Source organism: Coturnix japonica, chromosome 3 (genome assembly GCF_054131305.1).
Source record: "Coturnix japonica strain WE chromosome 3, WE-NBRP24, whole genome shotgun sequence".
In the NCBI taxonomy this organism is placed as follows: domain Eukaryota; kingdom Metazoa; phylum Chordata; class Aves; order Galliformes; family Phasianidae; genus Coturnix; species Coturnix japonica.
This window is the reverse complement of record NC_140665.1, coordinates 52,213,175-52,232,162: the sequence shown is the minus strand read 5'-3', so window position 1 is coordinate 52,232,162 and position 18,988 is coordinate 52,213,175.

The following is an 18,988-nucleotide window of genomic DNA, read 5'->3' as shown; positions in this document are numbered from 1 at the left end:
ACATTCCCTTCCCACAGACGCTTCATAGCGTGATGGTGACCAAACCATACGCACATGCACACAGGACTGGGGGGGGGAACAAAACCAGGGGTTGGGAGACAGACAAGTTGCTGATTACTTCTAGAACAGAAGATTCTGTGTGCAGCCTCACCGAACAGGAAGCCAAACAACGTCAGTAGAGTTGAACTGCTGTAAAAACAATGTAAATGAGATCAGCCCTTGGCATCAGCTGCAGCAAATGAAATGAACCTCCTGGTGTGGCATGCAATCACTTAAATCACACATACGTTTGTCAGTTTAAAGTGTGATAATAATAAAAAGAGAGAGAGAAAAATCTCTTTCCTGATTAGAGCTGACATCTATTTCAGTAGAAGTACGTTTCCTTAAATGACACAATTTTATGATACCGCTAACAGCCGAGCTATACAGAAAATTCCTGCAGTTCAGCAATTGTGGAACATTTGTCAAAACCATAGAAAAGACAGAAAATCAGTGTGAAGTAGAAATAAGCAAGCCAACAGCAATTCATTAAAATTAGCCACTATTTGTCCAATCAGTTGCCATCAATTGCAATCAGTAGCCAGTTTTGCAATAATGCCGATGACTTTTTTTAGTGGAAATGACCCACTTTTGATCTGCCCGGTGTTGCTGGTCTTATGGTAAAGTCACCAGGATTCTCTGGTAGAAAATATCTTCATTTCAGATATTACAAAATCACACTTTTGATCTCCTTGTTGTTGGGAAATGAAAAGCGGCAGTGGCTTTCCCTGGTCATACAACTGAAAATCACTTTCAGTAAAGTGTCAGTTGATTCTTGTGAAATTGCCACATTCTCGATAGACGAGAGCTAGATGTACTGTGGGGTATTGGTAGAAACGTAATATGGACAATTAAAGTGGTTTTGTTCTTTCCCACCCCCCATTATGAAATTTCAAAACAAGATGTTCACCATTGCAAAATTCTCGATAGCTTACAGAGAGATACAGGAATGAATGAATATGCATGTGGATATACAACACATGCATATCTACTCAAAGTTGGCACTTGAGGACAACATGTTGCGGGGCAAGGAGAAAGTAAGGATGCCACTTCGGAAAGAGAAAATAGAGGAGTAGCAGTGTGGGCAGTGGCTGCAGAACACCAGCCACAGCAGTAAAAGGCACTGGCATATCCACACTGTCAAAACAAACCAGTCTACTGGAATCTTTATCAGGACAGGACAGGGTGAGAAAGTGAGAACCTGCATCGTGAATTTATATAACCAGGCAGGTAATAAATTCATTTTCCAGCTGGGTACAGAACCTATATACTGGTAATAACATAACATAGCTGTGCTATTCACTTGAGCTGTTCAGATTTATCGAGGATCAGATTCTTGCTTAAATATGTGGCTGATGTATGAAATAAAATATACATCTATGGGACAAGAAGGTATATGGAACTAGATCTAGAGTTCACTGAAGGCTTTCAAAAGAAACACTAGCCTCACTTGTGCTTGTTTTTGTAGCAAACTAAGTTCTAACATATTTTGCTGACATCACTATGGCAGGAATGTGACTTCCTTCACAACACTCCCAGCCTTGCTGTCCTGCCTTCCTTGGCTGTGCCCCAAATCTGCCTGATGTCATGATCATGGAGCCTACATGCTATGAGGCATGCTTGGACATCACCAAGCAGCTGGACTGAAGCCAACTGGCACCCAGTAGAAATTACTCTTTCAGCAGTTTGGCACACAGTCCAAGTAAGGAATATGCTAGACTTGTACAGTTCTTGTCACCCAGAGCATGACAGCAGGAGTGTTCAGGGATGGGCAGATGAGGACAAGGTCACCAAATGGGACTGCTGCCCTGCCACCACCCTCACACTGACTCAGCCATCCACGCACATCCTAAACTGTGCCCATCACAATGGCCTCAAGCTTCCTTCCCTGCAGGCCTATGAACCACAACAATGAGGTGTGCCTGGGCTTGCAGCTCTGCTGACTGCCATAACTTGGGCCGGCAGCAGTGGCAGAGGGAATCAGTGCAGAGAGTGTATGGCTTGGAGCTGCTACTGGTCCTAAGTGCAGAGCAGGTGCACAGGGACACTTGTGACATCCTGCCTGCACTGGTGGCTTTTCTAGTTTGGTTTTTCACTATAAAGACAGAAAACAAAGTCTGAAACTAGGTATTTGAGCAACAAATACCTGATTTCCCCACATTTCTTTCATTGGAAAGAGAATTCTTCACTTTCTTCCTAAAAAGTAGAAGTACAAAGTGATGCTGATACTACTTGGCTCCAACTGCATAGCACACATGTTGAAGCTGCAGGTAAACATAACTAAGGAGACACTGGAATGGATAAGCAAGAGAGAGTGAGAAGTGTCATGCATCCTGCCTCTGGGGCCAGACAGATCATAGAATCATAGAATCATAGAATGACCCGGGTTGGAAGGGACTTCAAGGATCATGTAGTTCCAATCCCCCTGCCTGGCAGGGCCATCTCTGAGCGTTGGGCTTCTTACCTTGTTTCTCATGACTCAATAAAAACTCCTGGTAACCTGCTACTGCAGAGTGCACTGCAGCCTCCACTGATGATAAAAAGTGTCAAAACCTCTGTTTTAAATGTCACATGAAAGATGGTAATTATGCAGCGACACAGTTTCTCTAACATCAGGCAGAGGTAAAGGATGGACAGTGACTCAGATAAAATAACGCTGCTTCCTGAATCATTGCTTCCACTGCTGCCACGTTGCCACCTGCAGCACCCTGACATTACTTTCTCCATCTCCCACCCCTCAAGTCCTGCTGCTGTGCAGTAGCATGATGATCTAAGGCTGTTGACAGCAAGAGACAGTAGATTTGGTAGGGGTAATTCCTCATTTACAAAGTACTGTGTTTAATTGCAAGGGAATACAATTCTCTGGCATGGCAAGAAGCATTTTCACTTCCCTAGGCACTGGTCACTTCTCTCAACATCAACCACATGGATAAAAGCTGTGGTTTCCTCAAGAAGGCAAGCAAAGAGAGGGTTGCTAAGGTAACTCAGATTATTCCCCTCCTTATCTAAGAAGAATTACATCTGTCCCTACGTGCATGTTGCTGATCCCACCCCTGGTGCATAGTAACACAACACAACACTACACTACATGTTATACTAATGCAGCATCATGGCATGCTAGTATTTTGTTCTCAAACTGCCTACCAGTTCCTCTTCTTTGCGCACTGCTGTCATTCTCATTGCTCAGAACTCTTGATAAGGAGAGCAGCATCAGTATTTTCATTCAACAGATGAAGAAACTGAGTCAGAGAGATGCTAAAGCAGATCCAAGAGTACAGCACAGGTCTTGAGCACCAAGAGCTGGCTAGCAGGCCGAGTTCTCATGAAGATATATTGCCACATCAGTGTGATATAACTGTCCCACTTTGGTGAAGGGGTTGAGCTGAGGAAATGTGGCCTAGAGCTTGAGAGATAAACTACCCTTGTTGCAGCAGCAACAACCTCCTGGGGTTCTGTGCCTTCTCTGGGCAGGCAGATATCCTCAGCCCCTGGTAGCTCACTCAAATGCAAAAGGCATCTTCTGGCAGAATAATCTGCTGCCTGCTTTCCTGGTAGTAGGAGGGTAGGATGTGGAAGGAGGGCACATTCCCAAGCAGCTCTCTGCTAACTAATCTCCAGCTGTGGCACACCCTCCTTAAGACCACTAGATGTTGTCCTGTATAAAAGCACAGCCAAGGGTGGCCGCGTATAGACACTAGGCCAGGCACAGACAACTTTCAGATTGGATGGTAAAAGACAACCTCGCAAACACACACACAGACACTTACTTGTCCCTCTGCAAACTCCCACAAAGTCCAATTGAAACCATCACAACCATTTTCTGTACCTCCTATTGAGAGAGAGGCAGTGGTTTAGGCAAGACAGTTTGGTATAAACACACTTTTTTTTTTTTCTAGGAAAGCCATTACAGTAGTTGTAGAGTCTCATGATTCAGTTGAACTGCTTCACATCTGTTATGAGTCCATTTTATCAGGAGGGCTAGAGAACTGTAAACAGTGGCCCACCCCTCACTTACCACTCTTCTTGCTTTACCCTCTTTCTGATTAAAGTCTAGACCAATTCACATGTGCTTAGATTTACATGATGTGATTAACACAACTAAAAGCATGAAGAAAGTAGACATGGGGATCCCAAGTCCAAGACAGAAAAGTCTGAAGACAGAACAGGTCTTCCTAATGTACATGAGAAGAGCACGCAGTTAGAAAGCATCCTTGATACAGGATTCTAGGAAATTTTCTAACAATTATATTTATATATGCAGATGTTTCAAGAAGTCAATCAAATATTAATTTTCTGCCTACAACTGTAATAAATGCCTTAATCTGAGAAACCATCACATTCCTGCTATGGATCTGCATTACTTTGCCTTTCAGCGGTCTGTCTTTGCTTCAAAGATCTTCCAACGCGTTTCTCAGAAAGATGTTATCCTCAGCTGAAATCAGACCAGACAGAAAAGGTGGAACAACACCTTGAATTCTTGGGAGACTGGAACACCTTCCTCCTCCTTTTTGATTCTTGTGGGGCTTTGCACAGTTTTCTCTAATATGCATTTATAATTACTGAGAGACCACAACCATCTTTTGGAAGTAACTGAGAGGCTCTATTTCCAATTGAACAGGTTTTCCCAGGGATATTCTCCCAAAAATTTTACTTGTGCCTCACTGGAATTTGCATAAGAAAGTTTGAAGTGTTTTAAAGGCTTTCCCTCCCCACTTGCTAAGTAGAGAGCTAGTGGCTTCCTGTTAAGGAAACATTTAGTCTGCTCTTGTCTTTGTTAGTCAAGTCTGGCATTCCCCTTTAAAAAAAAAAGAGAGAGAGAGAGAGAAAGAAAGAAAAAAAAAAGAAGACAGTGCTTAAAAGAAAGCACTCAAGCAATGTTAAATTATCCTATACCTATGCAGCAGTTACCCAGTGTGGGCGCATCATTCCACCCACGTCTGGTGGTATAAGAAGTGGGCTGAGATGACTGACCACTAATACCATTTCCAGATGCCATTTCTAAGAATATAGTGTCTTTTATACTCGCAGGGGCTTTTCATTCCAACCCACATCTTTCTTTAGCACAGTTTTACTCCAGAGCAGCCCAGTAAGAATGGGCTTTTCCCTTGAATGCCTAGCAGAACACAAGAAGTGTAGAATACCAGTGACTTCAATCTTCAAATGGCTACACCAGCAAGTGAACCAAATATGTCTCTTTTGGGGTGATACTGATCATGTAACTAGGGTGAAGATAATAGGTTGGATATCAACAGCTGCTCCTAAGCAACAACTGGTCTGTTGTGGCAACTAACAGGTATGGAAAGAAGAGTCTGAGAGAAGTAACATCTGCAGCTGCAGAATTGTTTTTTGTGGAGAAAGTCAGTCACCAGTGTTTTATCATGCCAGTGTGCTGTGGAAACAAAGGGAGACAACAGGAAAGGATGAAAGTGGTTTGACCTTCTTTCTTATATCAGCATCTCTTACTTAACTATTTTAATCCTGTAGGAGCACACCTGCCAGAAGAGCACTGTTTCTTGAAGCCACATAGTAAGTAGCTTTGCAGCCAAGTCCATGTCATTGTGATGCAGCATCACCGACTTGAGCTACTGTTCACCTTCTGATACTTCAGCAGCATGCAACAACTAAGGAAATAACAGCAGGATAAACATATATATTCTTCCTCCAACATGGCCTTGTACTATGGGACAGAGTTTGGTGAAATTACTCTGTCTTGACTGCTAGGCAGCCAAATGCCAAAGGTAGTAGCATCAGACTAAACTTGTGTTTATCGACCATGGAGCTCAAGTGCCTCAGAAACTCAGAAGTAATGCTTGCCATGGCATACTCTTGTCTTCAAGGGGCAAAACATCCAAGAGGACTGCTCAGTTCACTTGCTTTCATTTGGCAGTGTGCATTTGAGAAGTATACTTACACAGAACAGATTCTTCTGTGGTCCTGCTTGAGTTTCTTTTGAAGCCTCATCCTTCAGTTTCTTTTGGGTGGCTAATGTACGGTACACATAAAATAAGCCATCCCAAAATAACCAGGAATCTCTGAAGATCTCAGTGGCAAAGGCAGCTTTTTTAAAAATAATTACTAGTTACATTATATTAAAAAAGAACGCTTCTATATACCTCCCTAATGTTGCTATTTTTGTACATGCAAAATTCAGTTAAAACATAGATCATTTTGAGTGTTACTGAAAGTGTATGCAACTTTCTTATGATCCACAACTGTAGATACAGGCCCTACAGGGAAGAGCTTTACCCCCTTCTCCTTGGAGTGTGTTAACAGCATGCTGCTTTGCTCTACAGATGTTTAAGAAACTGCATATGTCAGTAAAGAAACTTTACATCCAGTATATACTCACACAGGTCTTGTCTATCACAGTTTACCAGATGTCAGGATGCATTTGAAATTGCCATATTCCAACTGACTCCACCTGTCAGGAGTCAGTCCCAGCTTAAAAAAAGTAAACAAAGGTGAAAAGTGTCACATTGATCACCACACAGCCACAGATTTTTGGCCATATATATATATTTGGCTGTATAAATGAGGGGCATGATTATTTGTTTATTTATTTATTGCCTGAACTAGAACAATTCTTGCTTCAGATACAGCTTGTCATGAAAAATCTGGCTTCTCTCCTTTCTCTCAATGGATTTTTTATCCTTTCCTGTGCTACAGAAGCACACAGCACCTTCAACCCTTTGTCGATTTGTCTGCTGTGGAAACAGATGACTCCCTGCCATTAGCTCTACTACTACGTATATACGAAGAGGGAACTGTTTAGAAACACCAATATGATCTTAAAGCTTACATCACATTTTTAAAATCAATACTGAAATCCTCCATTTTCATTTTGTTTTCTATCTGCACAAACATGCTTATGAAAGGTGATTTTCTGACAACACAGTTGTGCTGCTGAGAGTTTTGGTAGTTATGGTAAATACTTTTAATTAATTATCAGCTATTGAATGTAAGCAAGTTGCACTGGTATTAAAAATATATTTTGTATGTATTTATACATAAACAGTGTTTTGGTAACAGATCTTCTTGAACTGTATTGCCGTTTCTATGTTCTCGCCAAGAACTGAACATACAAAGGCTCCCCACTTTCTTGCCCAGCTCAGGAGCTGCTCACAATCATCGCCTCCTCCATACCACAGTACTCTGTCCTGATGAGCAGAGCTTGTTGAAAGCAAATCCTAATGCACCACCACAGCAAACACAGGAGAGAATCAGTCATCCAAATGAGACTCACATGTTTGTGGTGAAAAAAATCACATGCCAAAGCCCACAGCATTTTCTGCTCGCAGCTGATACGAAGCATTTTCAAATAGTTGATCTCAGCCCCATAGTTTTAGCTGTTGTTGGAGCTGCATCAAAAGAGAAGGCAAGAGAAGCTCAAGTCTGAGGCCCCACTAAACAGAGCTGTGAGGCAATAATGTATACTGTGTTTGAAATGGTACTGATGAATATTCCACGTGACGTCAAATTCATTACTCTCAATCTATAGACCGATAACATTTGGAACAAGTTTTACTCCAATCTTATTTTCATGCCAGAGAAGGAAACACAATTCCTTCAAAGTTGTGGGAGCTTCTTCAGTCAGAAATTACACATTTCTGTACCTAAAAGAGTGACTGGATTACAGACCTATACTTGGTTTGGGGCTTTTATTTTTTCTCCATTGACTTTTTGCTAATGAGCGACCCACATTCACACAGGGTTTCATTTACTCCCCCTGCCGCCAACTGGCCTCACAGATTCCTGTGACTCACAGAAATTTTTTAAAAACAAACCACCAGATGTGTGATTTTAGAAGTATCAGTTATGGTTTCATTATCAGTTATTAGAGGGGATTCCACATATTCTCAGAGCAATGGAAAGGAGTACCGCCTTGCTGTAAGGCACAAGTAAATGTCAGCTCTAGGAAATTTTCTTTCATTCCAAAGCCAGACCCCCAATCCTTGTCTCAGACTTGAAGCTGCGGTATTGACACCATACATTCTTTCGATTACATCAGACCAGACCCATGCAAACTCCACTGTTTCCTTAAAAAAATCATTAAGATTTCCTTCAGCATCAGGCCTGGATTTCTCATCTAACATGCTCAGTGTTCACAAGCAGCTATTCATCACAGTCCATTCCCTAATCATGTCAAATAGCACGACAATGATCGGCCTTCAGTGTAAACTGAAGACTTGTGTTTATTTATGCAGTGTTCCTAATCCAGTGTGACTGGAACCAAATGCATATCTGGTTTGATCTTTAAGGGAAAGAGCAATATGCAGGGATCTCTGGTGTATCTCAGTTCTTCAGTGCTTATTTCAAATCTTGATAGTTCTGTAAAATGCTTGTGATACCGCTGTGTCGCTTGTCCCAAATCCTGCTGTAAAACAGCTTATTAAAGCCAAGATATTAAATAAAATTACAGCAGTAACAGCATAATTATTCACTAACATACTATACTATATTATGAAGCAAGCCTCACTCATCTTGTATTATAGTCAGAGAGAAACATCCACCTCACCAGAGCTTGCTAACACAAGTTTATGTTGCACACAAAAATGTTCAGCTGACATTTACAGACCTTACACTCAAGGTAGGAAATCCCAGAATCCGTCACCTTTGCAGGTCAGTTTTAGTGGCCCTGTGCCTTAGAGCAACATTGTTTTACAATTTCATAATAACTTTTTCCACCATGTGTCATCTCTGCTGCAGAGGTTGCAGCCAGTCATTTGATGAGCTTCTATTTGGTCTTTCACCGAGCCTCACGCTCTACCTACTATTCAAAATTGACTTTGAAAATAAAATTACTTGGAGTCTCTTGGTCTGGCCTCATTGCTAAAGCATCCGAGTGTTTCTGCATATTAGCTAATCTTTGTAAGTCCTGAAAAGTGAGGGGGTGGGGCAATCAACATTTTACACATAGGGAACTGAAGCATAAAGTGATTAAGGTCAGAAGTTTCCATTACTTCTGTGTATTCCCTGGGACCTGAATTCTCAGTTTACTCAGTGCTTTCTGCCTTAAAAGCACAGTATATGTTACCTCAGCTACAGCTGTGAGAACTCCACACTGCTTCATGTCAGACCTGAAATCTCCACCCACACGTGTAAGACAAGGAACGCCCAGTCAGTCACCACCCCTAACAAGGCAGGTTTCATATATTTGCTCAGTACCGCACAGAAATTTTGCAGCAATAAAGAAAAGTACCATTTCCCAGGGCAGTATACAGCCACCTTCACCATACGGCTGTGGGTGACTTCCCTGCCCCTTAGATGATGCAGCAAGCAAGAGAGAGGTCCTGAGCACACAGGGGAAGATGACCTGTTCACTCTGCCTCACAACCCTGAATTCCCTAAGACAGATGTTTTAAGCACAGCAAATGGGACAAGCACTCTCACGGATTACACTTTGTGGCTTTAGTTTCTTCAACCTTTACCTCTCCATAAGCACTGGGAAGTGTGGGACATAGAGAAGAAAATGAATTCCATCATTCAGTTTATATCAGTTTCTCCCTCTGCTCTAGACAGCTCATTTGTACAACTGCAGCCATCAGCCCACTGCACAGATCTATGTCCCTTCACTGGACATGTCATCCTGTCATTACCCAGCTGGCCTCATGGATGATCTCTGTTGTAGGAATGGCAGAGCTCACGGAGCTTGAACACCAGACCAGGTTCAACCACTGCACAGAGGAGCACATTTTTCTTCCAACTCCCCCCCACCTCTTTTCTCCTTTTTATTCCTCATTCTTCCCTCTGTTTCTTTCTTTTTCCCTCTAATGACTTTCTCTTGAAGTTTCAGTCTCTATTCCTCAGACTTCTGCACTGAGTTCTGATTGCCCTGCTTTATCAGATTCCGGCTTTTTTTCTAGCCTTCCTGGCTTTTCATTTATGCATAGTATCTGTCATTTTGCCAAAGCCTCCACCTTCTCTGTTCTATTTTCTGACTCCTCATCTTAGTTTCTTCCCTGGGCTCCTCCAAACACTTCCCCACTCAGTTCCTTGCTTTACTTGATCTTTTTTTAATTCAATCACTTTGGGAACTTATCCCATATTTGAGCTCCTAGGAAGAGTTTATTCTTTTTCCATCACTGATTTCCCAGAACTCATTTTTGTTCTAGCATCACTGATTAGTGAGTTGGTTGACTGCATCTCTTCCCTCATGCAGCTTCTCAGCTCCAGATACCCCCCATCTGCCACAGAAACCATTCAGGGTCCCAGGTCACTTTTCCCTAACTCTGAAATTCAGTCTTTAACTTTGGATACTTTCAATCACCACCAAGTCTCAGCTAATGCTACAATAATACCAGTCTCATCCCAAATCACAGACAGGTATTCCCCTCTTCTTGCAGGCTGGCTAGCAAGATGAAAGCCACTAAAAGCACAAGAGAGCTCCCTTGTCTCACATACATTTTGTCCTAACTTAATGTGGACTAGTGGCAGCACTCATCACAGTAGGTCCGGCCTACTGTCACACTGTGGGGAGCACACCGTTGAAGGATGGCAACTTGCTCAAGTAGCAGTTAAAGCTGGTTTGGTGGAACATCAATGGAAAAAAAAAATAAAAACAAAAATGAAAAGTGTTTTGATCCAGAAGAAAATGTGGATATTTCTGTTTCTTTTACTAACCTGAACATTCACATTTACATGAAAACCTGATACAGGTTTGCCTGTGCCATCATCTAGCTTTCTATGGCAGATTGCCAAGCACATTCTACACACGTCATGTCATCCTGGGGAATTCACCCTGAAAGATTTTTCAGGTACATGTATTTGATTTGACTTCTGATGGTTTCATTTCAACTAGACAACGTTTCTTGGATAGCAGGCAAGCATGCTGTTCCCAGAAAGCAACACGGACAAGTCAAAACATGCGGTGAGCTCTACAGCATGTTGTCCATAGAGGACTCCAACCAGAAGGCAGTTAAGGGAAAGGCAACTTGTGTCATTGGAGCCACCATGAGAAACAAAGGAGAATTTATATGCGATCCTTCATTACAGAACCGCCTGAAGCTTGATCTTAAAAAGTCTTTATGACAAGTACAAATTGTAGGTGTCTAGCAGTAGGTTCAGATGGACACTACCTCGAAGTGCAAATAGCATATCCCTGACACATAAATCTCTATGGAATCATATAATCACTGAGGTTGTAAAAGACCTCCACGTTCATCCAGCCCAACTGTCCAGCTACCACCAATATGTCCCCATAAGCCGTGTCCTTTATGCAACATCTAAATGCTCTTGAACACCTCCAGGGATAGTGACACAACCAATTCCCTGTGGGCAGCCCATTCCAGTGCCTGACCACTCTTTTGGAGAATAAAATTATCCCAGTACCCAACCTGAACCTCCTCTGGAACAACTTCAAGCCATTCCCTCTAGTCCTATCACTTGTTATGTGGAGAGAAGAGGCCAACACCCATCTTGCCACAACCTCCTTTCAGGTAGTTTTAGAGAGCTATGAGGTCTCTCCTGAGCCTCCATCTTTCTACTGCTGTGTGTTTCTGCTCCAAAGAATGAGTCATCAGAGCAATTTAAGGAAAAAGCTGCTGGATTTTCTTTTCAAACAAGTGAAATGACATTTTCCCCTTGTCCTACAAAAGAATGAACTACTTTTGAGGCTTTCCCTCTTTCTCAGCCCCTTCTCAACTTCAGTGCAGAGACCAAATCAGACACTTCATGTAAAAAAGAAAGAAAGCAAGAAAGAAAGGAAGAAAGAAAGAAAGAAAAAAAAAAGTGTTTTAACAAACATGGAAAAAACAGGAAAATGAGTTTTAAAACCAATGATATTGAGAATTTCAGTAATCTATTTTTGCCTGATCTTACCAAAACACATGCTTTCATTTCACTAGATAGATGCTGCATCGGTTTTCTTTAATTAATTATTATAATGGCTTAGCCTCAAGAAGATATGCTAAGTACAGAAGTAAGGGAAGGAAAGGGTAAATGTGCATAGATGTTTCTAATCTGCAAAAAGGCTCATGAAATGCTGAGTGTTCAATTAGGGGATTTACCTTTGATGAGCAATTCACACGTTAAATTAGCTATGGACTACAATGGTTGTGTGGGTTTTTTAATGCACATTTCAGTGGAACTAGGTAACCTGCTGCATGTTAGTTATTAGTATATATATGATTTGTTAGAATCATGCAGGACTTCATCAGAAGGAGTCACCTTCTCTGCCTGAGATTGCTTCCATCCCAGGAATTATTTCCAGAAAGTGCAAACTCCCATTTTGAACTTTGAAGTTACAGTATTGCTCTTAATCCGAGCGTCACTAATCCCCAGTTATTATATATATGTCAAGCAACCAATGAAGGAGAACAGATCTTCCTTCTACAGCCTCTACAAGAATCTGACACAAAATCAGAGAATGTAGAGATTACTTCCTCCCTGCATCCCTAGGGATTCAATTTAGAGAGAGAAAAGAGAGAGACCAGATAGGTACTGCTCCTATAGTAGGTCATGTGCCTACAGCCAGTAGAGTAAACAGTCACAGGATTACAGGGACTCTAAGCAAACATCATTCTAGGAGCCCAGCCCTGCTCTATGGGTAGGCATTACTCATGACTGCTCTTCCAGATGGAGGAATTTACAACACAGAACTGTTCAGTGTACTCTGGCTCACACAGACCAGATGCTGTGACCACACCACAGTGTACCGAGACAGTGACACAGACTCTAAGATATTATCCCTAGAAGTGATTATCTTGAAGCATTACAAGAACAGACGGAGGCTTATAGCTCCATTTCACTTCTATCACAATAGAGTGAAAAAGATTGCTCCCCTCTCAGGATGTGGATTCTGAATCACAGTTGTAAGCTGAACTCTGTGTTGCTAGATCTGTCTGATAAGCTAGAAGAGATGCTTTCCTGTATAGTTAGAGGAGGACTGGGTAAATCCAGTATACCCTGCTCATGCTCACAGCCAATGGATGTGAGGTGGGTTAACCTAGCAGCATATCAGCACCAGGCAGACATTTGCTCACCCCTGGTGGGATGGGGGACAGAATCAGAAAGGTAAAAGTGTGAGATATCGTGGGCTGAGATAGAGACAGGTGACTAGGTAAGGCAAGAGCTGTGTGCACAGGCAAAGCAAAACAAGGAATTCACTGCTTTCCATCAGTAAGCAGATGTTCAGACACTTCCACACTTTCTTATGCATCCCTGCATAAAAACAGAAATGCATGTAGATTCAGAGGACTCAGTGATAAGAGCTGAAAAGCTATTGCTGAAAGTGTCAAAGAGAGTTAATTTCAAGGTAATCTGTGAAAACCACCCACTCCACACAGTGAAGATTTCACTCCAGAGTTTTTAAACCCATTATTTGCATTCTTCTGCATCTGTCATCTTAAAATTTCACCTTCTGTGTTCCACTTCTCTATCATCTGCGCACATCTGTACACACATATTACTTTCAGTATAGGATAACTACTATTCAAAGGCAGGGAAATCTAGTTCTGCACTCTGTTTTGATAGTGTTTCAGTCAGAGTCGCTGTATGGAGGAAACTGCAGGCTGACCTTTCTTTTTTTTTCATTTCTGGTCACCTAGCCCAACTCCCTTGCAATGAACAGGGAGAACACAGCTAGATCAGACTGCTCAGAGACTAGTCCAGCCTGGCCTTGAATGACCCCAGGGAAGAAGCATCCACCACATCTCTAGGCAACCTGTTCCAGTACCTCACCACCCTCACTGTGAAAGATTATTTCCTTACATCCAACCTAAATCTACCATCTTTCAGTTTTAAATTATTTCCCCTTGTCCTGTCACCACAGACCCTGCTAAAAAGTCTGTACCCCTTCTTTCCTGTAGCTCCCCTTTAGATACTGAAAGGCTGCTATCAGGTCACTGTACAGCCTTCTCTTCTCCAGGCTGAACATCCCCAGCTCTTTCAGCCCGTCCTCATAGGAGAGGTGTTCCATTCTGTGGATCAGGACTCTACCTCTGGATGCAGTACTCCAGGTGAAGCCTCACCAGCACAGAGAAGAGGGGCAGGATCACCTCCCTTGACCTGTTGGCCACACTTCCTTTGATGCATCCCATGGGATACAGTTGGCTTTCTGGGCTGCAAGGGCACATTACTGGCTCATGTCCAGCTTGCGATCCACCAGTACCCCCAAGTCCTTTTCAACAGGGTACCTCTCTGCTTCAATCAGTAGTCAACAGTAATTTATGGTAAGTAGTTCGGGGACTGTTTTCTGCAGCTACAAAAATTACAGAAGTGGGAGCACGTGACATGAAAACATATTCCCTGATGCACATGCTGGAAATCTTACAAAGCTCTCTCCCTCCCTATGAAAATAGGAATAGATGATTACATTAGTGTTACCAATAAGTGCTGTCATTGCAAAAATGGGGAGTCCCTTCTCTGTGAAATCATTATGAGTCAGAAGAAATTCCATGGAAAACACGATTGAACTAAAACTCGTGGCCAGAGTCACTTCACAGATATGGACTAATATCCATGTTAACAGAGTAAATTACCATTTTCCTGCTGGGAGCCAATTGCTTCCTAAAATCTAATGATCTATTGCCTATTTAACTTAGTAAATGCCAGTAAAATCTCATGCATAACCAAACACCCTTCTTTGGAAGAGATTGTCTTGGGGAAATTCTAGTACGGGACAAACTGATTTATTTATTTTTTCCCCACGGAAAGCTCCTTTGAATTTCTGGCCACTCATATATATATAAAGCTCTTACGTTATTCCCCATGCACTGAATTTGCACTGCACAAAGGAAATGCCTTTCCTCTGCTTTCTGAAGTTCAGGAATTAATTCACTTCCTCAACGTCACTGAAAACAGATGCAAGCTTTAAATGTATTCAAAATTGTTAACCTCTTAAAATACAAAATAGCAAAACCTATTCAGTGCTTAATAGTTTGGACATAAAACTCCACTGAAACTATTTTACTGGTGTTGTTACAGAAGAGATTGAATTTGGCACCTATACTAATTATTCTAAAACAAGATTTACAGTAAGATTTACAAGATCCCTTGTACAATTCTTGTCTCTCTGATGAAAATAAAAGTCTTCCTGAAAGAGATGCTATACTTCCAGAAGAAATTACAAAGCTGATACAGAAAAAAATAGACAAAGTTCGATGGTCTCTGTTATTGAGGAGGTCTGACTAGATGATTTTGAACAAGAGATGCCCATCAGAAACAATCACAGTGTGCTGTAGAAATTGATACTCCTTGTATGTTTCTTCATGTTCTGATGAATGGGGTAAATAAAAAAAAAAAATACACAGAGAAATGACTAAGAAATTTCATGCTCTGTGATTCATGACCAAAGACTACCTTCACACAATCACTTTTTATTCACTTAGCAGTCCCCTCTTGATTCCACTGCTGAGAGCTGTTGAGTTACAGAAAACAGTGCCTACAGTTCTCCCATTTTAGTAAGGAGTGAAACAAATCATTCACTCACATATTCACCAAGCACACTGAAGTTAACCACAGCTTAAAAGGGCTTTACTGATTTTAAAGAATGTAAGGGTGGCTTAATAAGTGCAAACATACATAAGAAAATACATTACTGGAAATATCTAGAATAAATGAGAAAACGTTGCACTGACTTTCTGGGAGAAAACAAAAACTCCTCTTGTGACTAGATTTCACTGGGAAAAGGAGCTAAGATAGAGTGGCATTTTAAGGACCTGTAATATGGACAAGTCTGCTGAACTGCAGGCTGACTTATGACTGACTGCAACTATGTGTTGAAACTGCTCAGGGATCATAGAATGGAGGAGTCAGGGCTTTAAATTGGTGAGCAGGTATTAGTTAGCTTAATTCCCCCAGCCCTTCTCATTCAGTCCCAGAGGACGTAGCTCTGTTAAACTCTTACTTCACACTTAAAGTTAGTGTGTCTCAGTGTTAAGACATGACAGACCCAAACAACAGAAGACTCCCCTGAAGAGTTTGTAGCCAAAACAATAATATACATAAAGGCTGAGAAATAAAAACCAACATTCTTAAACTTCCTGTATAAACAAGAAAATGAGGGACTAGAATAAATAGTGACAGACCAAAATCCCAGAGAAAAACTGTGGAAAAGTGCAGGTTGGAAAATTATTAGGAACAACCCACGCCATTTCTTCACTCTTTCCTAGGCATCTTCTTAACCACGATGAGAAACAACACACTGAGCTAGATGGGTCTTTGATTTGGTCTACTACAGCTGTTCTAATTTTCTTCAATTTAGCCACAAACCCTGTCTCAGCCTGTTTCAATATCCACTGAAAGCGCTTTGCTCTCCTAGGCAAAAAAATTTTTGGTTGCTGTTTATTTCTTGTTGGGGGCTTAACAGAATTCTCTGTATTATACACTGCAGAGGGTCAGTCACACTAAGTTTTGCTGCTGTCTCAAACATATACGTACACAGTTTGTTGTCTCTGCAGTTTTCACAGACCCCGAGTCTTGATCCAGTAGATATGCAGATAGATATCAGAGGAATGAATGATAGCAAAAAAGGATATTACTATCACCACTGCAAATTCTTCACACTTATCACAGAATGTCACATAACACTGCTGGTTAAACACTTCGACTTTGCCCACTACCTTCATGCCACAAGGCAGATACTTCAAGCTAATATAATGTGAAATGTTTGCCTCCACAGGTAATATATTGGAATGTGTCACCAGTCTTAATGGCACAATATTATTCTTGGTCTTTAACCTACAACTCAACAGAAGTCAATAATGCAAGGTTTGAACATTCAACTTCTTTGGAATCCATTGCACCACTGCAATACCAGCACTTCTATTTCTGACATTTTTAGCTTGGAAATTAACAAGAACACACACACAAAGCAGAAGAAAAGCAAAGGAAAGCTTGGTCTGGTACCATAAGTAAGACAGCACTTTCAGTGCTGTCCCTTGCCACAAAACATACTAGAAGTCTCCCCAGGAATCTGGAGTTTTTATAACTGTATTTAGATGAGTGTAATGGAAAATTCATAAAACCAGTTCAGCTCTTTCTAAGTGGCAGAGATGAGTTTGAGTAATTATTATTATTTTCTCTTTAACCATCACTAGTTAATTCAGTGGTTAGCGCTAGTTTTTTGCCTGCTGCAGGTTTAAGGAATTTTCCCCTCTGCTTCTCCTCTATACTAGCAAGACCTTCTCATCACTCCTCCACCAGGAAAAGAAGTAATGAAAGGACTCCTCAAAGACAGAAGAGTTAACTCCAGCATGACCTCAAGCACTGGTATAGCAATAGTAGGGATTTCCCTTTTATGATCCTTTTCCTCCCTTCAGAATGAATCACACGTCATACAGAATTATCTGATAGTAAAAGACCTGGCTGGTGATTGAACTATTAAAGCCTGGATGACACTATACATAAATATTATCATAGTCATCATCCTGTGATAGAATATTATAGAATTACTGTTATGACAGCCTTTTCTAATGCAGTTTCTAAAACATTTGCTGGTGGCGTTCTGAACACACTGAAGTCTTGGTATAATTTAGTAAGTGTGAGTTCCTCCCTCTTGAACAATAAAAAGTAAAATAATAAAATACTATAAAGAAACAGAGCTGAACGAGGCTTCTCAAGAGATTAATTCCTCTTTCCAGGCACAATACTAGTAGTTGACTGATGTGCAAATGAATTACTTGAATATTCTCCTATGATGGATATTCTGCAGCTTCTCTGGATAGCCTGCTCTGGAGTTATACTAATTTTGCCACATATAAGCTTTTTTTAACCCCCTTATACTTCACCAGAATATAGGTAGCTGCAACATAAGCTGTTTCTCACCTGTCTGATGGCAAGAAGCTCCCCATTCCCTATGATAGATATGTCTACGTATATAGATGCATAAAAATATGTATTAATACACGTATGTGTGTACATGGACACACTTCAAAGAAGGAAAATGGCCTTCTCACGTATATATATATGCTTATATTTTGATATAATGCTTATATTTAGTGAAATGGTGGGATGAACTATGGATTATAATTACAGCTCACAGGAGTAAATCTGAAAAGAGGAATGTATATTCATGCATTATCCAATAACCATTGATGAAGCTGATGTTGTTATGTGTATTGCTATATAACCTGGGAGATCTGGTTGATAGGACTGAGCTTCATTTTGTGCTGTGCTAACTCATCAAATGAATTCCTACTATCCTGCTCAGACCTGCATGATAAACATCAGTCTTAGCTACGTGCAATCAGCATCTAGTTTATCAAGGTGTAGACAGTAATTGAATATGTTCAGAGCTTAGAATAACAAAAAAGCTGTTGTCCTTTCAGTTTTTCCTCATAGGCTCATAGGTATTTCCCTCATAGGCTCACAGCTATTGCCTGCAGAACGTTTTACTCACACTTATTTTCCTTTTATTATGCTTGTTGTTATAACAACAACACCTCTCAAAAACAAACAAAACCAAAAAACAAGCAAACCACAGAAGGGTCTAGAACCACTTATTAATCTATTTGCTGCAGTTTTACACACGAAGTAACATATAAATCAGCCCGTTTTACATTTCTTACCCTAACTGCTTATTCCCACTCCATGGTGAAACTGACCATCACTTTAAATGCTCTCTGTAAAACTGAATGAGTGACCTCTCATCGAATCACTGGGGGAAAATGGCTTGGTTAAGTTATATATACATGTGTGTGCGTATGCATACATACATAAATACATACATATAGCTGGCTTCTAATCAGATCACTTCAGTATCCCAGTACCTTAGCACACATCAGGGTTACAAAGAAAAACAACCAGGAACAGGGAATAGCAGGTTCTTTTTTAAACGGACTTCTCTGTTGCAGACAATATCCACTGGGTAAACCACACCCCGGGTGCAGCCCCAGTTATGTAAGTAATAGTAATCACTCAGACCCAGTTCCTCTGGCACGCAGCCTCCTTGGATCTCAGTCAGCCCTCAGACTATCAGTAAGCACAGAGCCTTCCTATGTATTCCTAGGCA